This window comes from Dendrobates tinctorius, unplaced genomic scaffold, assembly GCF_039654945.1.
Source record: "Dendrobates tinctorius isolate UK_male_01 unplaced genomic scaffold, ASM3965494v1 ptg000138l, whole genome shotgun sequence".
Taxonomy (NCBI): Eukaryota; Metazoa; Chordata; class Amphibia; order Anura; family Dendrobatidae; genus Dendrobates; species Dendrobates tinctorius.
The window spans coordinates 1,015,901-1,036,737 of NW_027361806.1; the positions used below are offsets into that span (position 1 = coordinate 1,015,901).

The 20,837-nt window shown below is 47.2% G+C and overlaps 1 long non-coding RNA gene across 1 annotated transcript in view; it reads right to left on the reverse strand.

Annotated features, from left to right (window-relative positions):
* LOC141048608 (uncharacterized) overlaps positions 1-7,513 on the reverse strand; it is a 30,647-nt gene extending 23,134 nt beyond the window's left edge. The window contains exons 1-2 of the long non-coding RNA XR_012220100.1: positions 7,397-7,513; positions 7,249-7,306 (exon numbers count right to left, since the gene is read on the reverse strand). This is a non-coding gene — a long non-coding RNA (uncharacterized lncRNA). The remainder of the gene's footprint in view (positions 1-7,248; positions 7,307-7,396) is intronic.
* Between the last annotated feature and the right edge of the window lie 13,324 nt (positions 7,514-20,837).

The following is a 20,837-nucleotide window of genomic DNA, read 5'->3' on the forward strand; positions in this document are numbered from 1 at the left end:
TTTAGAAGAAATGAAGATTTTTTTGTTAGAAGATGATGAGGAAGAACCAGCAGTAACTGAGGATTTAGAGGAATCTAGTGACATTTCATCTGAAGATGAGGTAGCAGAATGTAACACTGATTCTGGAACAGAGCAGGATGGTGATGACACTGATACAGAGGAAACAGACACAGATCTAGCTTATTATTTGGGCAAAGATAAAAATACAAAGGACGTCCCAAGGACGTTCCAGAACAAACACCGACTCTACCACCTTCTAAAAGACGCAGTTGTACTACCTGCTCATTTGTATCTGGTTTCAGAAGGCTTTCTAAATATGACTGCAAAATATGTAAAGAATCAATCTGCCTTTCCCATGCAACTTTCGTCTGCCAGCCTTGCTTTTCTAAGTGTACCTGTGCTGCTTCTGCTGCAATTGAAACCACTGAAGATGAGTAGAAAATAATTAAGTAACATCTAAGTGCAATATCCTTTAAGTTTTTTTCCATAATTTTATATTTAAGCAATAGTTAACTAAAGATAACTGGAGCCCATTTGGCGGTACTACCGAAAAGTGGTACTTTTAGTTTTAATAAGTTTATGGTTAATAAATGTTTTTTTTTTGCATCTGATTTGGTGTAATCTCTTTTAATACATTCCTATGAAGGTCACTGACTACTTCTATAGTCCTGAAATTGAAATATGTAGCTACTATAGGTGGTTTTCTGACCTGTGCTTGTCAGGCACATTGCGCATGAACTGAGGAGAATCTATATTGCGCCTGACGGAGGGATAATGCTCCAAACATAATGGGCCCCATTTCTAATGCTCTAGTGTATAATGGGCCCTGTAAATGCTGCTCCAGTGTCTGATGTCCACCTTTGGAATGTTCCAGTGTATGGTGGGCCCCATCTATCATTCTCAGACGGTGTTAGGCCCAGTATGGATTGCACGTGATTGCACAAAGGTTAGAAAGGGTACCGTATCCCCGGATAACATGTATGGATAGCGTACACATTCAAAATATATGTCTCAGGAGGCAGGCTCAGACGGTGTTAGGCCCAGTATGGATTGCACAAAGGTTAGAAAGGGTACCGTATCCCCGGATAACATGTATGGATAGCGTACACATTCAAAATATATGTCTCAGGAGGCAGGCTCAGACGGTGTTAGGCCCAGTATGGATTGCACAAAGGTTAGAAAGGGTACCGTATCCCCGGATAACATGTATGGATAGCGTACACATTCAAAATATATGTCTCAGGAGGCAGGCTCAGACGGTGTTAGGCCCAGTATGGATTGCACAAAGGTTAGAAAGGGTACCGTATCCCCGGATAACATGTATGGATAGCGTACACATTCAAAATATATGTCTCAGGAGGCAGGCTCAGACGGTGTTAGGCCCAGTATGGATTGCACAAAGGTTAGAAAGGGTACCGTATCCCCAGATAACATGTATGGATAGCGTACACATTCAAAATATATGTCTCAGGAGGCAGGCTCAGACGGTGTTAGGCCCAGTATGGATTGCACGTGATTGCACAAAGGTTAGAAAGGGTACCGTATCCCCGGATAACATGTATGGATAGCGTACACATTCAAAATATATGTCTCAGGAGGCAGGCTCAGACGGTGTCAGGCACAGTATGGATTTGACGGCCCAGATTACACAGCGGAGGAGCAGGGAGAGGTAAAGATTGCAAATGCTGGGGCCCTGCCCAAGCAAGGGGGGCCCACTCGTGGGCGTCGGTACTGGCACTGGGCCCCTCATAGTACAGCGGTGTGTCTGATGGCGGGTGTGCACCACCACCGTCAGAGACACTTGATTGCACTATGAGGGACCCTGTGCCAGTGCCCGCGCCCAAGAGTCGGCCTACCCACCTGTCCAGGGCAACGGCACTCGCACAGTGTCGTGCGCTAGGTGGTGACCCCGGCCATGGGGGGGAGGCAGCACAGTTAGGGAGTTTTAGAAAGTGGCATATGTTGATGTTGGACATTCAGCTGATGCAAAAGGCGAAATAGGTGAAGTCCCAGGAAGAGGTGGACCAAAGCAAGCCATTTTTCTGTCACCCTATGTGTCATCAGGGGAAGGTGGGACAAAATCCTTGGAAACCCATGCGTGGTTCATTTTAATGAAGGTTAGATCATCCACATTTTGGGTTGACAGACGGGTCCTTTTTTCTGTCAGGATTGATCCAGCTGCACTGAAGACTCTTTCCGATAGCACACTTGCAGCTGGGCAAGCGAGCTCCTGTAAGGCATATTGGGCCAATTCAGGCCAGGTGTCCAGTTTAGCGGCCCAATATTGAAAGCGGAATGACCTGTGTGGGAGAACATCGATATGGGAGGAAAAGTAGTTTGCAACCATAGTTGACAACTGCTGTCTCCTGTCACTTTCCATCGATGCAGTATTACCAGTTGTGTGAGCGGTATTTGAAAAATCAGTCCACAACATTGTCATGAAACCCCTGTCTCCAACGCCACTTCTGCTGTGTGCACCACGAACACCTCTGCCAAGCTGCCCCCGGCCCGTACGGCTCGTGTGAGAACCATCACCGCTGCTGTGTGCTGGGAATGCCTCAAGCAACCGATTTACCAGAGTTGCTTGTTTATTAGCCAATATTAGGTCAAGGTTCTCCTGTGGCATGATGTTTTGTAATTTGCCTTTATAGCGTGGATCCAGGATGCTGGCCAACCAGTAGTCGTCATCGTTCATCATTTTGGCAATGCGGGGGTCCCTTTTTAGGATCCGCAAGGCATAATCTGACATGTGGGCCAATGTTCCCGGTGTCAATGATGCACTGCGAGTGCTGGGTGGAGGAGGACTTTCTGGCAAATCCACATCCCTCCAGTCACGCACAAACCCTGTACCAGACCTTGCCACGCCAACATTTTCACTTGCCCCACGAGATGCATCCTCCTCCCCTAAGTAATCATCCCCATCATCATCCTCCTCCACCTCGTCCAGGAGAGGTCCCTGAGCAGACAATGGCTGAATGTCATCAAGGATTCCCTCCTCCTCATCAACATTGGCTGCAGACGCCTGCTCCTTAAGGTGCGTCAAAGTTTGCATGAGCAGACGCATAAGTGGGATGCTCATGCTTAGGATGGCGTCGTCTGCGCTTACCAGCCGTGTGCATTCCTCAAAACACTGAAGGATTTTACAGAGGTCTTTCAGCTTCGACCACTGCACACCTGTCAACTCCATGTCTGCTCTCAAAGTGCCTGGCCGTGTATCCTCCCACAAATGCATTATGGCCTGCCTCTGCTCGCACAGCCGCTCCACCATGTGCAGGGTGGAGTTCCACCTTGTTGCAATGTCGATAATGAGGCGGTGGTTGGGAAGGTGGAGCAATCGCTGCAGCTTCTGCATACGAACGGAGTGTACAGGCGACCGGCGGATGTGCGCGCACAGTCTTCGCACCTTCTGGAGCAGGGATGTTAACTCCGGATAATTTTTGAGGAAGCACTGCACCACCAGGTTCAAGGTGTGAGCCAAGCAAGGTATGTGGCTGAGTTTTGAAAGTGCTATGGCTGCCACAAAATTACGGCCGTTATCACTAACTACCTTGCCTGCCTCAAGATGTACACTGCCCAGCCATGACTCAGTTTGTCGCTTCAAGTACTCGGCCAGCACCTCGGCGGTGTGTCTGTCGCCCAAACACATCATCTGCAACACAGCCTGCTGACGCTTTCCACTAGCTGCTCGATAGGGGGACACATCGTGTGCAACAGTGGCAGCTGCAGATGGAGTGCTCGTACGACTGCGCTCTGTGGACGAGCTTTCGCTTCTGGAGGAGGAGGAGGAGGAGGAGGGTTGAACGCCTACAGCCAACTGTTTCCTATACCGTGGGCTAGGCAGCACTGTCCCACCACCGCTGTCCCCTGTGGACCCTGCATCCACCACATTAACCCAGTGCGCAGTGATGGACACGTAACGGCCCTGGCCATGCATCAGTTGTGAGGTGCAACTTTCCGTTCACTGACTGCTTGAGTGCATGGACAATGCGGTCTTTCACATGATGGTGGAGGGCTGGGATGGCTTTGCGAGAGAAGAAGTGGCGACTGGGTAGGTCATAGCGTGGTACTGCATAGGCCATGAGTTCGCGGAAAGCTGTGCTTTCCACCAACCGAAAGGGCATCATCTCAAACGAGATTAGTTTGGCAATGTGGGCGTTCAAACCCAGTGTACGCGGATGAGAGACTGAGTACTTTCTTGACCTACTCATAGTGTCTGGGAGGGTGAGCTGGACTTGAGAGCTGCATATGGTGGAAGTAGCGGTGGACAGGGCGGACTGAGAGAGGGTTGATGATGGTGATGGAGTTGGTGTTCTTTCTGATGGCCTAGAATCAGTCTTTCGTTGATATAACAGTGGGATTCCCTGACTGCTGTGGCCTTGCAACGACACCTCAACATTTGCTGCTGTGCTAACCGGTGGGCTTACAGTGGGGGAAACAATGTAGCGTTGCTGACTACCTTCGTTGTGATCAGTTGCACATGTGGCACTTGAGGTTTGGTGTTGTATCCACGCTTGCAAGTGCATGCTGGTTAAATGTCTAAGCATGCAACTGGTATTCAAATTTTTCAGATTTTTCCCTCGGCTAAAGGTCTTTGCGCACTTCTTACAGATAACCTTGGCCTGATCATGAGGATTTTGGTCAAAAAAGTGCCACACTGCACTCTTCCTACTTTGGCAGACATTTTGCGGCCAAGCACGCTGTGATCTTTTGACCCTCTGGACAAGCTGTCCAGCAACTCTTTTGATGTTTGGAACCTGTCTTTGGAGTGCTCCGGGCCTGCCAGATAACAGCTGTTGCGATGTCGATGTCTGCTGTGGATGCTCCTCATCTGAGCTATTGGAAGCAGCACCCTCTTCCCCCAATGGATGCCAATCTGGGTCATCAACTGGGTCATCCATCACCTCCTCTTCTATGTCATGTGCACCTTCCTCTGTGTCACCGTGTATGGTGGTATAGTGTGCGGGAAGGGGCACCTGAGTCTCATCAGGGTCAGAATCTGGCTCTGTACACTGCGAGGACAATGTAGTGCTCTGAGTGAATGTACCAGCAGAATCATCCATCAGCGGCTGTGCATCAGTGCACTCCATGTCAGATTCATCTTGGCCTGGGTAATTCACCATTTCACTTGATAATCCAGGCATGGTATGTGAAAACAGCTCCATGGAGTAATCAGTAGTATGGCCTGCGTCATCCTTCAATCTTGGTTGGGGTGAAGGACACAAGGAAAGGTGTGGTTCATGAACATGAGCCTCCAATGACGACTCAGTGCTTTTACTTTTTACAACTGAAGAAGAGGAGGCGATAGAGCTGGAGGCTGAGTCAGCAATGTAAGACAAAACTTTTTCCTGATGCTCTGGCTTTAAAAGTGGTTTGCCAACTCCTAGAAAACTAAGCGTTCGAGGCCTTATGTAGCCAGACGATGACGCAGGCTCAACACCTCCTGCATTCGGTCCTATTTTGCTCTTGCCACTACCATCAGATCCACCACCAACACCATCATTACCAGCTGCCAACCCCCGCCCAATTCCACGGCCTCTTCCACCAGCCTTCCTCATTTTTGGTAGAAATGTAGACAAAATCCAACAAACTATATAGTAATGTAAAACAAGGTACAAGGTGTCTATAGGACAGGGGAGATTTTGAATTTCTGCAGACACTTGTGGACAGTTTTGGATTGTGTGAGGCCCACTGATATCTGAGCGCTATGTCACAGGCTCGATGGCACAGCTGTGACAAAAGTGACGAGAGGATAAGGGAGATTTTGAATTTCTGCAGACACTTGTGGACAGTTTTGGATTGTGTGAGGCCCACTGATATCTGAGCGCTATGTCACAGGCTCGATGGCACAGCTGTGACAAAAGTGACGAGAGGATAAGGGAGATTTTGAATTTCTGCAGACACTTGTGGACAGTTTTGTATTGTGTGAGGCCCACTGATATCTGAGCGCTATGTCACAGGCTCGATGGCACAGCTGTGACAAAAGTGACGAGAGGATAAGGGAGATTTTGAATTTCTGCAGACACTTGTGGACAGTTTTGGATTGTGTGAGGCCCACTGATATCTGAGCGCTATGTGACAGGCTCGATGGCACAGCTGTGACAAAAGTGACGAGAGGATAAGGGAGATTTTGAATTTCTGCAGACACTTGTGGACAGTTTTGGATTGTGTGAGGCCCACTGATATCTGAGCGCTATGTCACAGGCTCGATGGCACAGCTGTGACAAAAGGGACTAGAGGATAAGGGAGATTGGATTGCTTTTAAAAAAGCAGTTTGCGGAGCAGTGGGTAAACAGCAATGCCAGCCTGTCAGGAAGCCTTAAAAGGCAGCCCAACAACCAACACCACTGATACACCACAATATAGCCTCCCCTTGCACTGCACACACAGTGACTGGTGTGTTGTGCAGGCCAAATTGCTAGCAGCAGAAGCAGTTTTTTTTTCTTCTCAGGACAAAAAAAAAAAATTGGGATTGCTTTTAAAAAAGCAGTTTGCGGAGCAGTGGGTAAACAGCAATGCAGGAATGTCAGGAAGCCTTAGAAGGCAGCCCAACAACCAACACCACTGATACACCACTATATAGCCTCCCCTTGCACTGCACACACAGTGACTGGTGTGTTGTGCAGGCCAAATCGCTAGCAGCAGAAGCAGTTTTTTTGTCTTCTTCCCTGCCTAACGCTCTCCCTACAGAATCAGCAGCAACCTCTCCCTATACTGAGATCGGCAGAAGTAAGATGGCGGTCGGCGTGCACGCCCTTTTATACCCCCTGTGACACCCACCAAAGCAAGCCAATCACTTGCATGCCCTTCTGAAAGATGGTGGTGACCCCTGCCTATGTCATCACGTTGCCCACAGTGTCCGTGGATCCTGATTGGCTGAAAAGGAGCGCAAAACAAACTTTTGAAACGCGACTTTGGCGCGTAAGTCGCCGACCTCGTGGCCGACCTCATCCTAGGGTCGGGTTTCGTTTCATGAAACCCGACTTTGCCAAAAGTCGGCGACTTTTGAAATTTTTCGACCCGTTTCGCTCAACTCTAGTCATATAGAGAGTAAAAAAATTAAATTAAGCAAGTGCTAGAGAGACTATTGGCCACAAGTCAATTTTAACATTCTAGGCATCAGGAGTAACAATGGGGATAAGCAGCAGACCTAGATGAGACATATTATAGTATTGTCTCTGTCTATGATGAAATAACAGGGGTGGTGGAAACACAAGGCAGGCAAATAAGGCAGATATACTGAGTACTAACCTCAAGTAGTGTCAAGGAAAAGATTAATTAGAGCATTTTCAGAAGTCCCAAACAGGGGCTGTAGGAGAAAACATGAGAGATGAATGTGGAGAAGAAAAAAATGGATCAGAAGGAGATGTTATGCACCAGGTGGTGCTGCAGAGCTGACCTGATGGCATGGGAGCAGCCTGGACCTGCGGTGTTGTAAGTGTGTGCTCAAGAAAGCACGGTATATATATGTGTATTAAGAAGGTGCAGGATGATGACGTCATAAAGCCAACGTGGCTAGAGCGTCCTGGCATCTGTATGGGGTTTGCGGCATAGGGAGGGAGAGAGAGCAGGGGGAGGTCAGGCTGAGGGCAGTATGTGTTTGGAAGAAGGCATGCGGTAGCTCAGAGCAGTACCTGCACTGTTGAAGGAGAGACTCAGTGGTGGAGGGAGGGGAGAGAACAGTTTATGATAAATGAGAGAGAGGAAGGGATGAAGTTGGAAATGTGTCAATAAATAAAAAAGAAGTAGAGGGGAAGAAAAAGAAAGATAAGAAAAGCGGGTTAATAAATAAGAAGAAGGGATATAAGTAAAAAAGAGGGGGGGGAAGAAGGGGAAAAATAAAACATAAAAATGGGAAAAAAATAAATGAAATGGGAAAAATAAATTGAAAAAATAAAAAGTAACAAAATTTAAAAATTAAAAAAATAAAAAATAGTAAGATGAAAATAAAGAACAAAAAATAAAAAAATATAAAAATAAAAATAAAAATAAAAAAATGAATTAATAATAGAATTTGAGAGAAAATGTGAAAAAAAGGGAAAAAGGGAATAAAATAAAAATGAAAATAAAAAAGGGAGAAGAAAAAGAAAAATGAAAAACGGATGAAAAATAGAAAATGAAAATAGAAAAAATATATACGGGAATACTCACCCATGCGGGGGAGGGGGAAAAAAAATTAGTGGATCTGTAAGATAAAGAAATAAAAAGAATTGAAATACAATGAGATGGAAAGCCGCCATTCCACCACCCTAAGGGATAAAAAGACAACATAATATTAGGTTAATAATATATGTGAATACATGCTTAAACCAAAGATGCATAAAATAGGTAGAAATCCAAGGAACTATTGCGGACTAAGGTCCAACTCACGGTTAAGGCCTTTAGGGGCCAAAGTCTGTAACCTATATATCCAGAAGGATTCCCTTGATTTTAGGAGCTTGATGTTGTCACCTCCCCTGCGCGGTCTTTCAACTTTTTCTATAACCTGGAACCTAAGTTGAGATACTGAGTGGTTGGCGTTGATGAAGTGATATGGGATTGGAAGCCAAGTCTTCTTGCACCGGATAGTTGATTTATGGCTCGAAATTCTGTCGCGTACGTGCTGAGTAGTTTCGCCAACGTATAAGAGGCCACAGGGGCACTTAATTAGGTAAACCACATAGTTCGTGTCACATATAAAAAAGCCCCTGATGCCATAGCGTTTTGCCAGTACGTGGATGTGTTATGTCGCTCCCCTTGATCACATTGGAGCAACAAGCGCACCCAAGACAGGGAAAGGTGCCCTTTCGTTCAGTTCCAAGAAAGGTCTGTCTAGGAGTTCTAGTTAGACTACCAATATCGGCTCTGACCAGCTCATCTCGGATGTTTCTAGGACGGCGTTTGCACATAAGTGCTGGTGTTTTAAATGCCTCAATGTGGGGATAGGATCTAGGTAGAATTGACCAATGTTTGTGGATAATGTGATAAATTTTGGGCATAACAGGATGGTGGGTGTGTACGAAGGTGACACGTTCGCCTTTGGGTTGAGATGGTTGCAGGGGGCAAGGTTCCAGGGCACGGCGTGTTTCACTTTCAAGAAGTTTGGTGGGATAATGCCTTGCTTTGAATTTGTCTGACATTTCATTGAGGCGAATGGGAGCCAGAGTAGGGTCTGTGACAATTCTAGTAACGCGTGTGAACTGAGAACGGGGGAGACTATCCTTGGTAGAGGCAGGGTGACAGCTTGTGTAATGAAGAAGGTTGTTGGAGTCGGTGGGTTTAACATATAGATCAGTAGAAAGTGTACCAGTGCAGGACTTGATTACCAGTGTATCCAGGAAAGAGATCTGGGAAGAATTGCAATTAAGGGTGAACTGTAATTCAGGTCTGATAGAATTAAGATGTCATCAGGACCTGAACCAATCAGGTCTCGATGATGTCGGGGGTCCCAGCATGCATTGTGCACCGGGATCCCCGCGTTGTAAGGTATGTGGGGGTCCCGGGGGCACAAAACCACCGACAGTAGATAAACGTCAGCGCTGCACAAAGCCCAGCAAACGCCAACACTTATCTACTGTGGGCGGTCGGGAAGAGGTTAATCATATATGTCATTGTGAAGTGAATTGCTGCTTAATGAGTGTTTTCCTAGCAGGTCCTGATAATGCTTTGAGATTGCATTCCGAATCATTTGAGTATTTCATAAAATTCATGGAAGGTAGCTTTGGAAATTTTTAAAAAAATTTCAAGAAAGTTGATTCACGGAAAGTCGATTCATCACTGATAGAAAGTTCTACAAAGTCTCCAACTGTCCTGAAAAGACATATATGACACAGTGACTTTCCTATATGAAGTGATTAAACAGAGTCAGCATGGGTTTCTAACTAATAAGTCATGTCAGACTAACTTAATTTCCTTCTATGACGGTATCACTGATTGGGTGGATCAAGGAAATGCTGTAGATATAGTATATCTTGACTTCAGCAAAGCATTTGACAAAGTCTCTCATACAATCCTTATTGAAAAAATGACTAAGTATGGAATGGACAAGGCAACTGTTAGGTGGATTCATAACTGGCTTAGTGATCGGACCCAAAGAGTGGTCGTAAATGGCTGCACATCCAGTTGGAAGAATGTCTCAAGTGGGGTACCACAGGGCTCTGTCCTGGGCCCTGTATTGTTCAACATCTTTATCAATGATTTAGATGAAGGAATTGAGGGTAAACTGATTAAATTTGCTGATGACACAAAGCTAGGAGGGATAGCTAATACTAGAGAAGAGAGAGAGAGGATTCAAAAAGATTTAAATAAACTGGAGAAGTGGGCAGCAACTAACAGAATGGTTTTTAACAGGGAGAAATGCAAAGTACTACATCTGGGCAATAAAAATGAAAAAAGCATATATAGAATGGGAGGAATAGGGCTAAGTGACAGCACATGTGAAAAAGACTTGGGTATACTAATAGATCACAGACTGAATATGAGTCAACAGTGTGATGCAGCAGCAAAAAAGGCAAATGCAATTCTAGGATGTATTAACAGAAGCATACAGTCTAGATCACGTGAAGTCATTATTTCCCTCTACTCCTCTTTGGTCAGACCTCATCTGGAATATTGTGTCCAGTTTTGGGCACCACATTTTAAAAAAGACATCAACAAACTGGAGCAAGTTCAGAAAAGAGCGACCAGAATGGTGACCGGTCTGCAAACCCTGTCTTATGAGGAAAGGTTGCAGGATTTGGGAATGTTTAGTTTGCAAAAGAGAAGACTGAGAGGAGACTTAATAGCTGTCTACAAATATCTAAAGGGCTGTCACATTGTAGAAGGATCAACTTTATTCTCATTTGCACAAGGAAAGACTAGAAGCAATGGGATGAAACTGAATGGGAAGAGACACAGATTAGATATTAGAAAAAACTTTTTGACAGTTAGAGTGATCAATGAGTGGAACAGGCTGCCACGAGAAGTGGTGAGTTCTCCTTCAATGGAAGTCTTCAAACAGAGGCTGGACAGACATCTGACTGGGATGATTTAGCGAATCCTGCTTTGAGCAGGGGGTTGGACCAGATGGCCCAGGAGGTCCCTTCCAACTCTACGATTCTATGATTCTATGATTCTATCCATTAAATCTGTATTATTTCCTTTTCCTCACACACTGGTGTCTGAAATGATTTAGTGAATCCTGCATTGAGCAGGGGGTTGGACACGATCGATGGCCCAGGAGGTCCCTTCCAACTCTAACATTCTATAATCCTATGTTCTGTTTCACTACTGTCATTCACTATCTGTACAGTTGATTCAGTTTATTTTGGCTATCTCTATGACTCAGCTGTGACGTCCTCGCACTATCCAGATTCTCATTAAAAAGGCTGCTGCATTCCCTGCTTCTGCTTCTATACAGGCTGAGATGGTCCCTCCTGATTGGCTGCACTATATTATGGGATATGATAGCTACAAGATATTATGGGGAAGCCGGCTACTCCTGAGCTCATGTGATCTTCTGCAATGTGTAAAATGATGGCAAAAATTTCAATTTGTTCAAATTTATCAGGTTCAGTAAATGCCTAAAAAAGTGACATCAAAGAAGTATCGTATCTCTTTGCAGAAATTGACATGATAAGCACGCCAAGATGAGGAGACTTAAAGCCGCAATGCTCCTCTGAGCAATATGCAAATTGTTTCTTCAGAGAGGTAGACGACTAGAACTCTAGTGCCACCTATTGGAAGTAGCAATCCTAAAAGTCAATGTTGACCCTTTAACCCTTTTGACTAAGGATAAAATCCAAACCGAAATCTCAATTTGCAGACACTGTGCTTCAGGGTACTGCCTCTCGTCAGTGCAAGGTGTGAAATCTGGTTTGGCTGTGTGAGAGGCGTCTGACCGATATCCAAGAAGTATAATTTCTCTTTGTGGAGATTGACATGCTAAGCATGCCGAGATGCTTTTATCCTGTCATGTAACAAGGCTCATTAAAGGGTCGACATTGACTTTTCGGATTGTTACTTCCAATAGATGGCACTAGAGTTCTAGTCCTCTTCATCTCTGAAGAGACAATTTGCATATTTCCCAGAGGAGCATTGCAGCTTTAAGTCTCCTCATCTCGGCATGCTTAGCATGTCAATCTCTGCAAGTGGAAACGATACTTCCTGGATATCGGTCAGATGCCTCTCACACAGCCAAGCCAGATCTCACACTTTGCACTGACGAGGGACAGTACCCCCCAAAACACAGTGTCTGCAAATGGAGATTCTGGTTTGGCTTTTATCCTAAGTCATGTGACAAGGTTCGTTAAAGGGTCAACATTGACTTTTCGGTTTGTTACTTCCAATAGATGGCACTAGAGTTCTAGTCCTCTTCATCTCTGAAGAGACAATTTGCATATTTCCCAGAGGAGCATTGCAGCTTTAAGTCTCCTCATCTCGGCATGCTTAGCATGTCAATCTCTGCAAGTGGAAATGATACTTCTTGGATATCGGTCAGACGCCTCTCACACAGCCAAACCAGATCTCACACTTTGCACTGACGAGGGATAGTGCCCCCAAAACACAGTGTCTGCAAATGGAGATTCTGGTTTGGCTTTTATCCTAAGTCATGTGACAAGGTTCGTTAAAGGGTCGACATTGACCTTTAGGATTGCTACTTCCAAAAGGTGGCGCAAGAGTTCTAGTCCTCTTCCTCTATGAAGAGACAATTTGCCTAAAAATTGACACAAATTCAATTTGTATCAAGTCATCTAACACCTACCTAAGAACATCTGTTGGCTAATGACAGGGTCATGGATCATTGTTGCATGAGGGAAAGAAAGGGTATCTCCAAATAACCACTTCTGAAAATTTTCAGTGTTCAGGTGAGTAAAGGTACTGTCACACTTAGCGATGCACCAGCGATCCCGACAACGATACGACCCAGTCAGGATCGCTGGTGCATCGCTAAGTGGTCACTAGTGAGCTGCCACACAGGCAGATCTCACCAGCGACCTAGCAGCGGTCGGGGGTCGCTACTTATCTGTTGGACGAGGCGATGAAGACGTCCTCCCGCCTGCGTCCACGCGTCATTCGTCGCCACAGCAGGAAGTTGACGACGAGAAACGGCCCAGGACTTTCTCGCGCGATCAGCGATAACCAGCGGGGGAGCCGGTCGGAGGTAAGTGTCACACACATCGATATCGCTTGCAGTATCGCTGCTGCGTCACAAAACCTGTGACGTTATAGTGATATTGCTAACGATATCGCTTAGTGTGACGGGCCCTTAAGAGAGCCGGACTCTGCAGCAATGGAGGGAAGGTGACTGCACTGATGAATCACATCTTGTTTTGTGTGCTCCTCTTATCTGGAGAAGAGATGACATCACGGTCCTTTGTGGAAAGAAGACAAGTAGAGTTGAGCGACTTTTGGTTTTTTAGGGTCGCGTTTCGTTTCGTGAAACCCGACTTTTCCAAAAGTCGGGTCGAGCAAGATCGTCCGATTATAGGGAAAAGTCGGGGTCGTCCCGAAACACGAAACCCAATGTAAGTCAATGGGGAATAAAAGTCGGCAGTGAGAGGAGGACAGGAAACACACCTACAGTGCCCATTTGAATGCCAAAAGCATCAATTCTTCTTACTTAAGCTTGTCAACCTTAATTAACTTCATAATATAAGTTACGCACTGAAAAATGGGGGTTATTTGGCTAAAGTTGTGGGGGGGAGGGCTGGCTGCAGGTTTTCATGTGCCCTGGGCGAAAGAGCGCCCCTTTATCACATACCACAACTCATCATGCTCCGATACGGCAGAGAAATAGCGGTATAGTACAATGAAAAATACCTCACTTTTTACATCTCATGACGAGGCCCATCTATTTCTCCATACAGAATCATTGGTCCCATATAATGTTTGAAACAGTATATGATGAGCTCCACATAATGCTACAGTATATGTTGGTCCCCATGGATGAAGCTCCACTGTCTTATAGGCCCAAATAATGCTCCAAACATAATGGGCCCCATTTCTAATGCTCTAGTGTATAATGGGCCCTGTAAATGCTGCTCCAGTGTCTGATGTCCACCTTTGGAATGTTCCAGTGTATGGTGGGCCCCATCTATCATTCTCCAGAGTATAGTGCTCCCCAAAAATTGCTGTCCCAACATTGAAAACAATCAAATAAGTCTCCTCGCTAGGGAATCCCTGTACTTGTCTGGACTCCTCGTCGTCCCCATCTTCCATCTCACTGCACAGTATTTCAACTTTGCAAGTGCTGTGATCCTGGGCAAGCAGGGGGGGCCCACTCGTTGGCGACGGCACTGGCACAGGGCCCCTGATAGTACGGTGGTGTGTCTGATGGCGGGTGGGCCGAACCTGCACTTTCATCTGCAGCTTCCTCTTTGTCACCGTGTAAGATGGAACTGTATATGGGAAGGGTAACCTGAGTTTCATCAGGGTCAGATTCAGGTCGTGTAGCGTGCGAGGGGAATGTAGTGGTCTGGGTTAATGTACCAGCAGATTCATCGAGCAGTGGCTGGGCATCAGTGCACTTGTGTCGCCCCCAGGAGTACGGTCGCCACAGTGGCATTACCTTCTTCCTAGAGAGTGTGATGTCATGCTTGGGAGCAACGAAGGATCTCTCTAGCAGGTTAACTGATTGGGCGGCGTTATTCCCACGAGTCATGACCCTCCAAACAGCGTTCATGAAGGCAAAGTGTTTGTTTTACGTGGGCAGTATAGTTGCAAAGCTGAACCTTAAAGGAATGTCCAGAAGGGCACCACCAGGAGTGGAGCCTACGGTTAAATTCGACTCCACCTGGGAAACCTCAACCATGCCAGCTACAGAACAGATGCACACATTGCAAGCTTAATTCCGTTAACGAACGAGACTCCGTCATGCCCCGCGGTCCGAGTCCGGCTTACTAGAGGGACACGTGAGGCTCTGGCACATGAGATTGGCCAATAACTGGTGTGTCATGCCCTTACATGTCCGTGGCTGCATGTGCGCTACACTGAAAAGGCCAGCGTTTGTCGCTTACAGGTGCAGATAACCCGCTGAACAACGTTAGTGATGGGGATCACTGATTACAATTATTACCCGCGAACAATGATTTCCCAGTAAGTGCAGGTCAACCGAAGTTCCGGAATTAGGCCTAACCGTCATTCCTGAAAAAATGAAAAACTTACGTGTGCAAACCACAGGTGCTGTAGCTTGCTTAACAGCTCGCCAGCCGTTCTCACGCCCAGTATGGATTACACGTGATTGCACAAAGGTGAGAAAGGGTACAGTATCCCCGGATAACATGTATGGATAGCGTACACATTCAAAATATATGTCTCAGGAGGCAGGCTCAGACGGTGTAAGGCCCAGTATGGATTGCACGTGATTGCACAAAGGTTAGAAAGGTTACCGTATCCCCGGATAACATGTATGGATAGCGTACACATTCAAAATATATGTCTCAGGAGGCAGGCTCAGACGGTGTTAGGCCCAGTATGGATTGCACGTGATTGCACAAAGGTTAGAAAGGGTACCGTATCCCCGGATAACATGTATGGATAGCGTACACATTCAAAATATATGTCTCAGGAGGCAGGCTCAGACGGTGTTAGGCCCAGTATGGATTGCACGTGATTGCACAAAGGTTAGAAAGGGTACCGTATCCCCGGATAACATGTATGGATAGCGTACACATTCAAAATATATGTCTCAGGAGGCAGGCTCAGACGGTGTTAGGCCCAGTATGGATTGCACGTGATTGCACAAAGGTTAGAAAGAGTACCGTATCCCCAGATAACATGTATGGATAGCGTACACATTCAAAATATATGTCTCAGTAGGCAGGCTCAGTCGGTGTTTGGCCCAGTATGGATTGCACGTGATTGCACAAAGGTTAGAAAGGGTACCGTATCCCCGGATAACATGTATGGATAGCGTACACATTCAAAATATATGTCTCAGGAGGCAGGCTCAGACGGTGTTAGGCCCAGTATGGATTGCACGTGATTGCACAAAGGTTAGAAAGGGTACCGTATCCCCAGATAACATGTATGGATAGCGTACACATTCAAAATATATGTCTCAGGAGGCAGGCTCAGACGGTGTTAGGCCCAGTATGGATTGCACGTGATTGCACAAAGGTTAGAAAGGGTACCGTATCCCCGGATAACATGTATGGATAGCGTACACATTCAAAATATATGTCTCAGGAGGCAGGCTCAGACGGTGTTAGGCCCAGTATGGATTGCACGTGATTGCACAAAGGTTAGAAAGGGTACCGTATCCCCGGATAACATGTATGGATAGCGTACACATTCAAAATATATGTCTCAGGAGGCAGGCTCAGACGGTGTTAGGCCCAGTATGGATTGCACGTGATTGCACAAAGGTTAGAAAGGGTACCGTATCCCCGGATAACATGTATGGATAGCGTACACATTCAAAATATATGTCTCAGGAGGCAGGCTCAGACGGTGTTAGGCCCAGTATGGATGGCACGTGATTGCACAAAGGTTAGAAAGGGTACTGTTTCCCCGGATAACATGTATGGATAGCGTACACATTCAAAATATATGTCTCAGGAGGCAGGCTCAGACGGTGTTAGGCCCAGTATGGATTGCACGTGATTGCACAAAGGTTAGAAAGGGTACCGTATCCCCGGATAACATGTATGGATAGCGTACACATTCAAAATATATGTCTCAGGAGGCAGGCTCAGACGGTGTTAGGCCCAGTATGGATTGCACGTGATTGCACAAAGGTTAGAAAGGGTACCGTATCCCCGGATAACATGTATGGATAGCGTACACATTCAAAATATATGTCTCAGGAGGCAGGCTCAGACGGTGTTAGGCCCAGTATGGATGGCACGTGATTGCACAAAGGTTAGAAAGGGTACCGTTTCCCCGGATAACATGTATGGATAGCGTACACATTCAAAATATATGTCTATACATCAGGAGGCAGGCTCAGACGGTGTCAGGCACAGTATGGATTTGACGGCCCAGACTACACAGCAGAGGAGCAGGGAGAGGTAAAGATTGCAAATGCTGGGGCCCTGCCCAAGCAAGGGGGGCCCACTCGTGGGCATCGGTACTGGCACTGGGCCCCTCATAGTACGGCGGTGTGTCTGACGGCAGGTGTGCACCACCACCGTCAGAGACACTTGATTGCACTATGAAGGACCCTGTACCAGTGCCCGCGCCCAAGAGTCGGCCTACCCACCTGTCCAGGGCAACGGCACTCGCACGGTGTCATGCGCTAGGTGGTGACCCCGGCCATGGGGGGGGAGGCAGCACAGTTTGGGAGTTTTAGAAAGTGGCATAGGTTGATGTTGGACATTCAGCTGATGCAAAAGGTGAAATAGGTCAAGTCCCAAGAAGAGGTGGACCAAAGCAAGCCATTTTTCTGTCACCCTATGTGTCATCAGAGGAAGGTGGGACAAAATCCTTGGAAACCCATGCATGGTTCATTTTAATTAAGGTTAGATCATCCACATTTTGGGTTGACAGACGGGTCCTTTTTTCTGTCAGGATTGATCCAGCTGCACTGAAGACTCTTTCCGATAGCACACTTGCAGCTGGGCAAGCGAGCTCCTGTAAGGCATATTGGGCCAATTCAGGCCAGGTGTACAGTTTAGCGGCCCAATAGTCAAAGGGGAATGACCTGTGTGGGAGAACATCGATATGGGAGGAAAAGTAGTTTGTAACCATAGTTGACAACTGCTGTCTCCTGTCACTTTCCATCGATGCAGTATTACCAGTTGTGTGAGCGGTACTTGAAAAATCAGTCCACAACATTGTCATGAAACCCCTGTCTCCAACACCACTTCTGCTGTGTGCACCACGAACACCTCTGCCAAGCTGCCCCCGGCCCGTACGGCTCGTGTGAGAACCATCACCGCTGCTGGGTGCTGGGAATGCCTCAAGCAACCGATTTACCAGAGTTGCTTGTTTATTAGCCAATATTCGGTCAAGGTTCTCCTGTGGCATGATGTTTTGTAATTTGCCTTTATAGCGTGGATCCAGGATGCTGGCCAACCAGTAGTCGTCATCGTTCATTTTGGCAATGCGTGGGTCCCTTTTTAGGATCTGCAAGGCATAATCTGACATGTGGGCCAATGTTCCCGGTGTCAATGATGCACTGCGAGTGCTGGTTGGAGGAGCACTTTCTGGCAAATCCACATCCCTCCAGTCACGCACAAACCCTGTACCAGACCTTGCCACGCCAACATTTTCACTTGCCCCATGAGATGCATCCTCCTCCCCTAAGTAATCATCCCCATCATCCTCCTCCTCCTCCTCTTCTTCCTCCACCTCATCCAGGAGAGGTCCCTGAGCAGATAATGGCTGAATGTCATCAAGGATTCCCTCCTCCTCTTCCTCCTCATCAACATTGGCTGCAGACGCCTGCTCCTTAAGGTGCGTCAAAGTTTGCATGAGCAGATGCATAAGTGGGATGCTCATGCTTAGGATGGCGTCGTCTGCGCTTACCAGCCGTGTGCATTCCTCAAAACACTGAAGGACTTTACAGAGGTCTTTCAGCTTCGACCACTGCACACCTGTCAACTCCATGTCTGCTCTCAAAGTGCCTGGCCGTGTATCCTCCCACAAATGCATTATGGCCTGCCTCTGCTCGCACAGCCGCTCCACCATGTGCAGGGTGGAGTTCCACCTTGTTGCAATGTCGATAATGAGGCGGTGGTTGGGAAGGTGGAGCAATCGCTGCAGCTTCTGCATACGAACGGAGTGTACAGGCGACCGGCGGATGTGCGCGCACAGTCTTCACACCTTCTGAAGCAGGGCTGTTATCTCCGGATAATTTTTGAGGAAGCACTGCACCACCAGGTTCAAGGTGTGAGCTAAGCAAGGTATATGGCTGAGTTTTGAAAGGGCTATGGCTGCCACAAAATTACGGCCGTTATCACTAACTACCTTGCCTGCCTCAAGATGTACACTGCCCAGCCATGACTCAGTTTGTCACTTCAAGTACTCGGCCAGCACCTCGGCGGTGTGTCTGTTGCCCAAACACATCATCTGCAACACAGCCTGCTGACGCTTTCCACTAGCTGCTCGATAGGGGGACACATCGTGTGCAACAGTGGCAGCTGCAGATGGAGTGCTCGTACGACTGCGCTCTGTGGACGAGCTTTCGCTTCTGGAGGAGGAGGAGGAGGGTCGAACGCCTACAGCCAACTGTTTCCTATACCGTGGGCTAGGCAGCACTGTCCCACCACCGCTGTCCCCTGTGGACCCTGCATCCACCACATTAACCCAGTGCGCAGTGATGGACACGTAACGGCCCTGGCCATGCCGACTGGACCATGCATCAGTTGTGAGGTGCACCTTTCCGCTCACTGACTGCTTGAGTGCATGGACAATGCGGTCTTTCACATGATGGTGGAGGGCTGGGATGGCTTTGCGAGAGAAGAAGTGGCGACTGGGTAGGTCATAGCGTGGTACTGCATAGGCCATGAGTTCGCGGAAAGCTGTGCTTTCCACCAACCGAAAGGGCATCATCTCAAACGAGATTAGTTTGGCAATGTGGGCGTTCAAACCCAGTGTACGCGGATGAGAGACTGAGTACTTTCTTGACCTACTCATAGTGTCTGGGAGGGTGAGCTGGACTTGAGAGCTGCATATTGTGGAAGTAGCGGTGGACAGGGCGGACTGAGAGAGGGTTGATGATGGTGATGGAGTTGGTGTTCTTTCTGATGGCCTAGAATCAGTCTTTCGTTGATATAACAGTGGGATTCCCTGACTGCTGTGGCCTTGCAACGACACCTCAACATTTGCTGCTGTGCTAACCGGTGGGCTTACAGTGGGGGAAACAATGTAGTGTTGCTGACTACCTTCGTTGTGATCAGTTGCACATGTGGCACTTGAGGTTTGGTGTTGTGTCCACGCTTGCAAGTGCATGCTGGTTAAATGTCTAAGCATGCAACTGGTATTCAAATTTTTCAGATTTTTCCCTCGGCTAAAGGTCTTTGCGCACTTCTTACAGATAACCTTGGCCTGATCATGAGGATTTTGGTCAAAAAAGTGCCACACTGCACTCTTCCTACTTTGGCAGACATTTTGCGGCCTAGCACGCTGTGATCTTTTGACCCTCTGGACAAGCTGTCCAGCAACTCTTTTGATGTTTGGAACCTGTCTTTGGAGTGCTCCGGGCCTGCCAGATAACAGCTGTTGCGATGTCGATGTCTGCTGTGGATGCTCCTCATCTGAGCTATTGCAAGCAGCACCCTCTTCCCCCAATGGATGCCAATCTGGGTCAACAACTGGGTCATCCATCACCTCCTCTTCTATGTCATGTGCACCTTCCTCTGTGTCACCGTGTATGGTGGTATAGTGTGCGGGAAGGGGCACCTGAGTCTCATCAGGGTCAGAATCTGGCTCTGTACACTGCGAGGACAATGTAGTGCTCTGAGTGAATGTACCAGCAGAATCATCCATCAGCGGCTGTGCATCAGTGCACTCCATGTCAGATTCATCTTGGCCTGGGTAATTCACCATTTCACTTGATAATCCAGGCATGGTATGTGAAAACAGCTCCATGGAGTAATCAGTAGTATGGCCTGCGTCATCCTTCAATCTTGGTTGGGGTGAAGGACACAAGGAAAGGTGTGGTTCATGAACATGAGCCTCCGATGACGACTCAGTGCTTTTACTTTTTACAACTGAAGAAGAGGAGGCGATAGAGCTGGAGGCTGAGTCAGCAATGTAAGACAAAACTTTTTCCTGATGCTCTGGCTTTAAAAGCGGTTTGCCAACTCCTAGAAAACTAAGCGTTCGAGGCCTTATGTAGCCAGACGATGACGCAGGCTCAACACCTCCTGCATTCGGTCCTATTTTGCTCTTGCCACTACCATCAGATCCACCACCAACACCATCATTACCAGCTG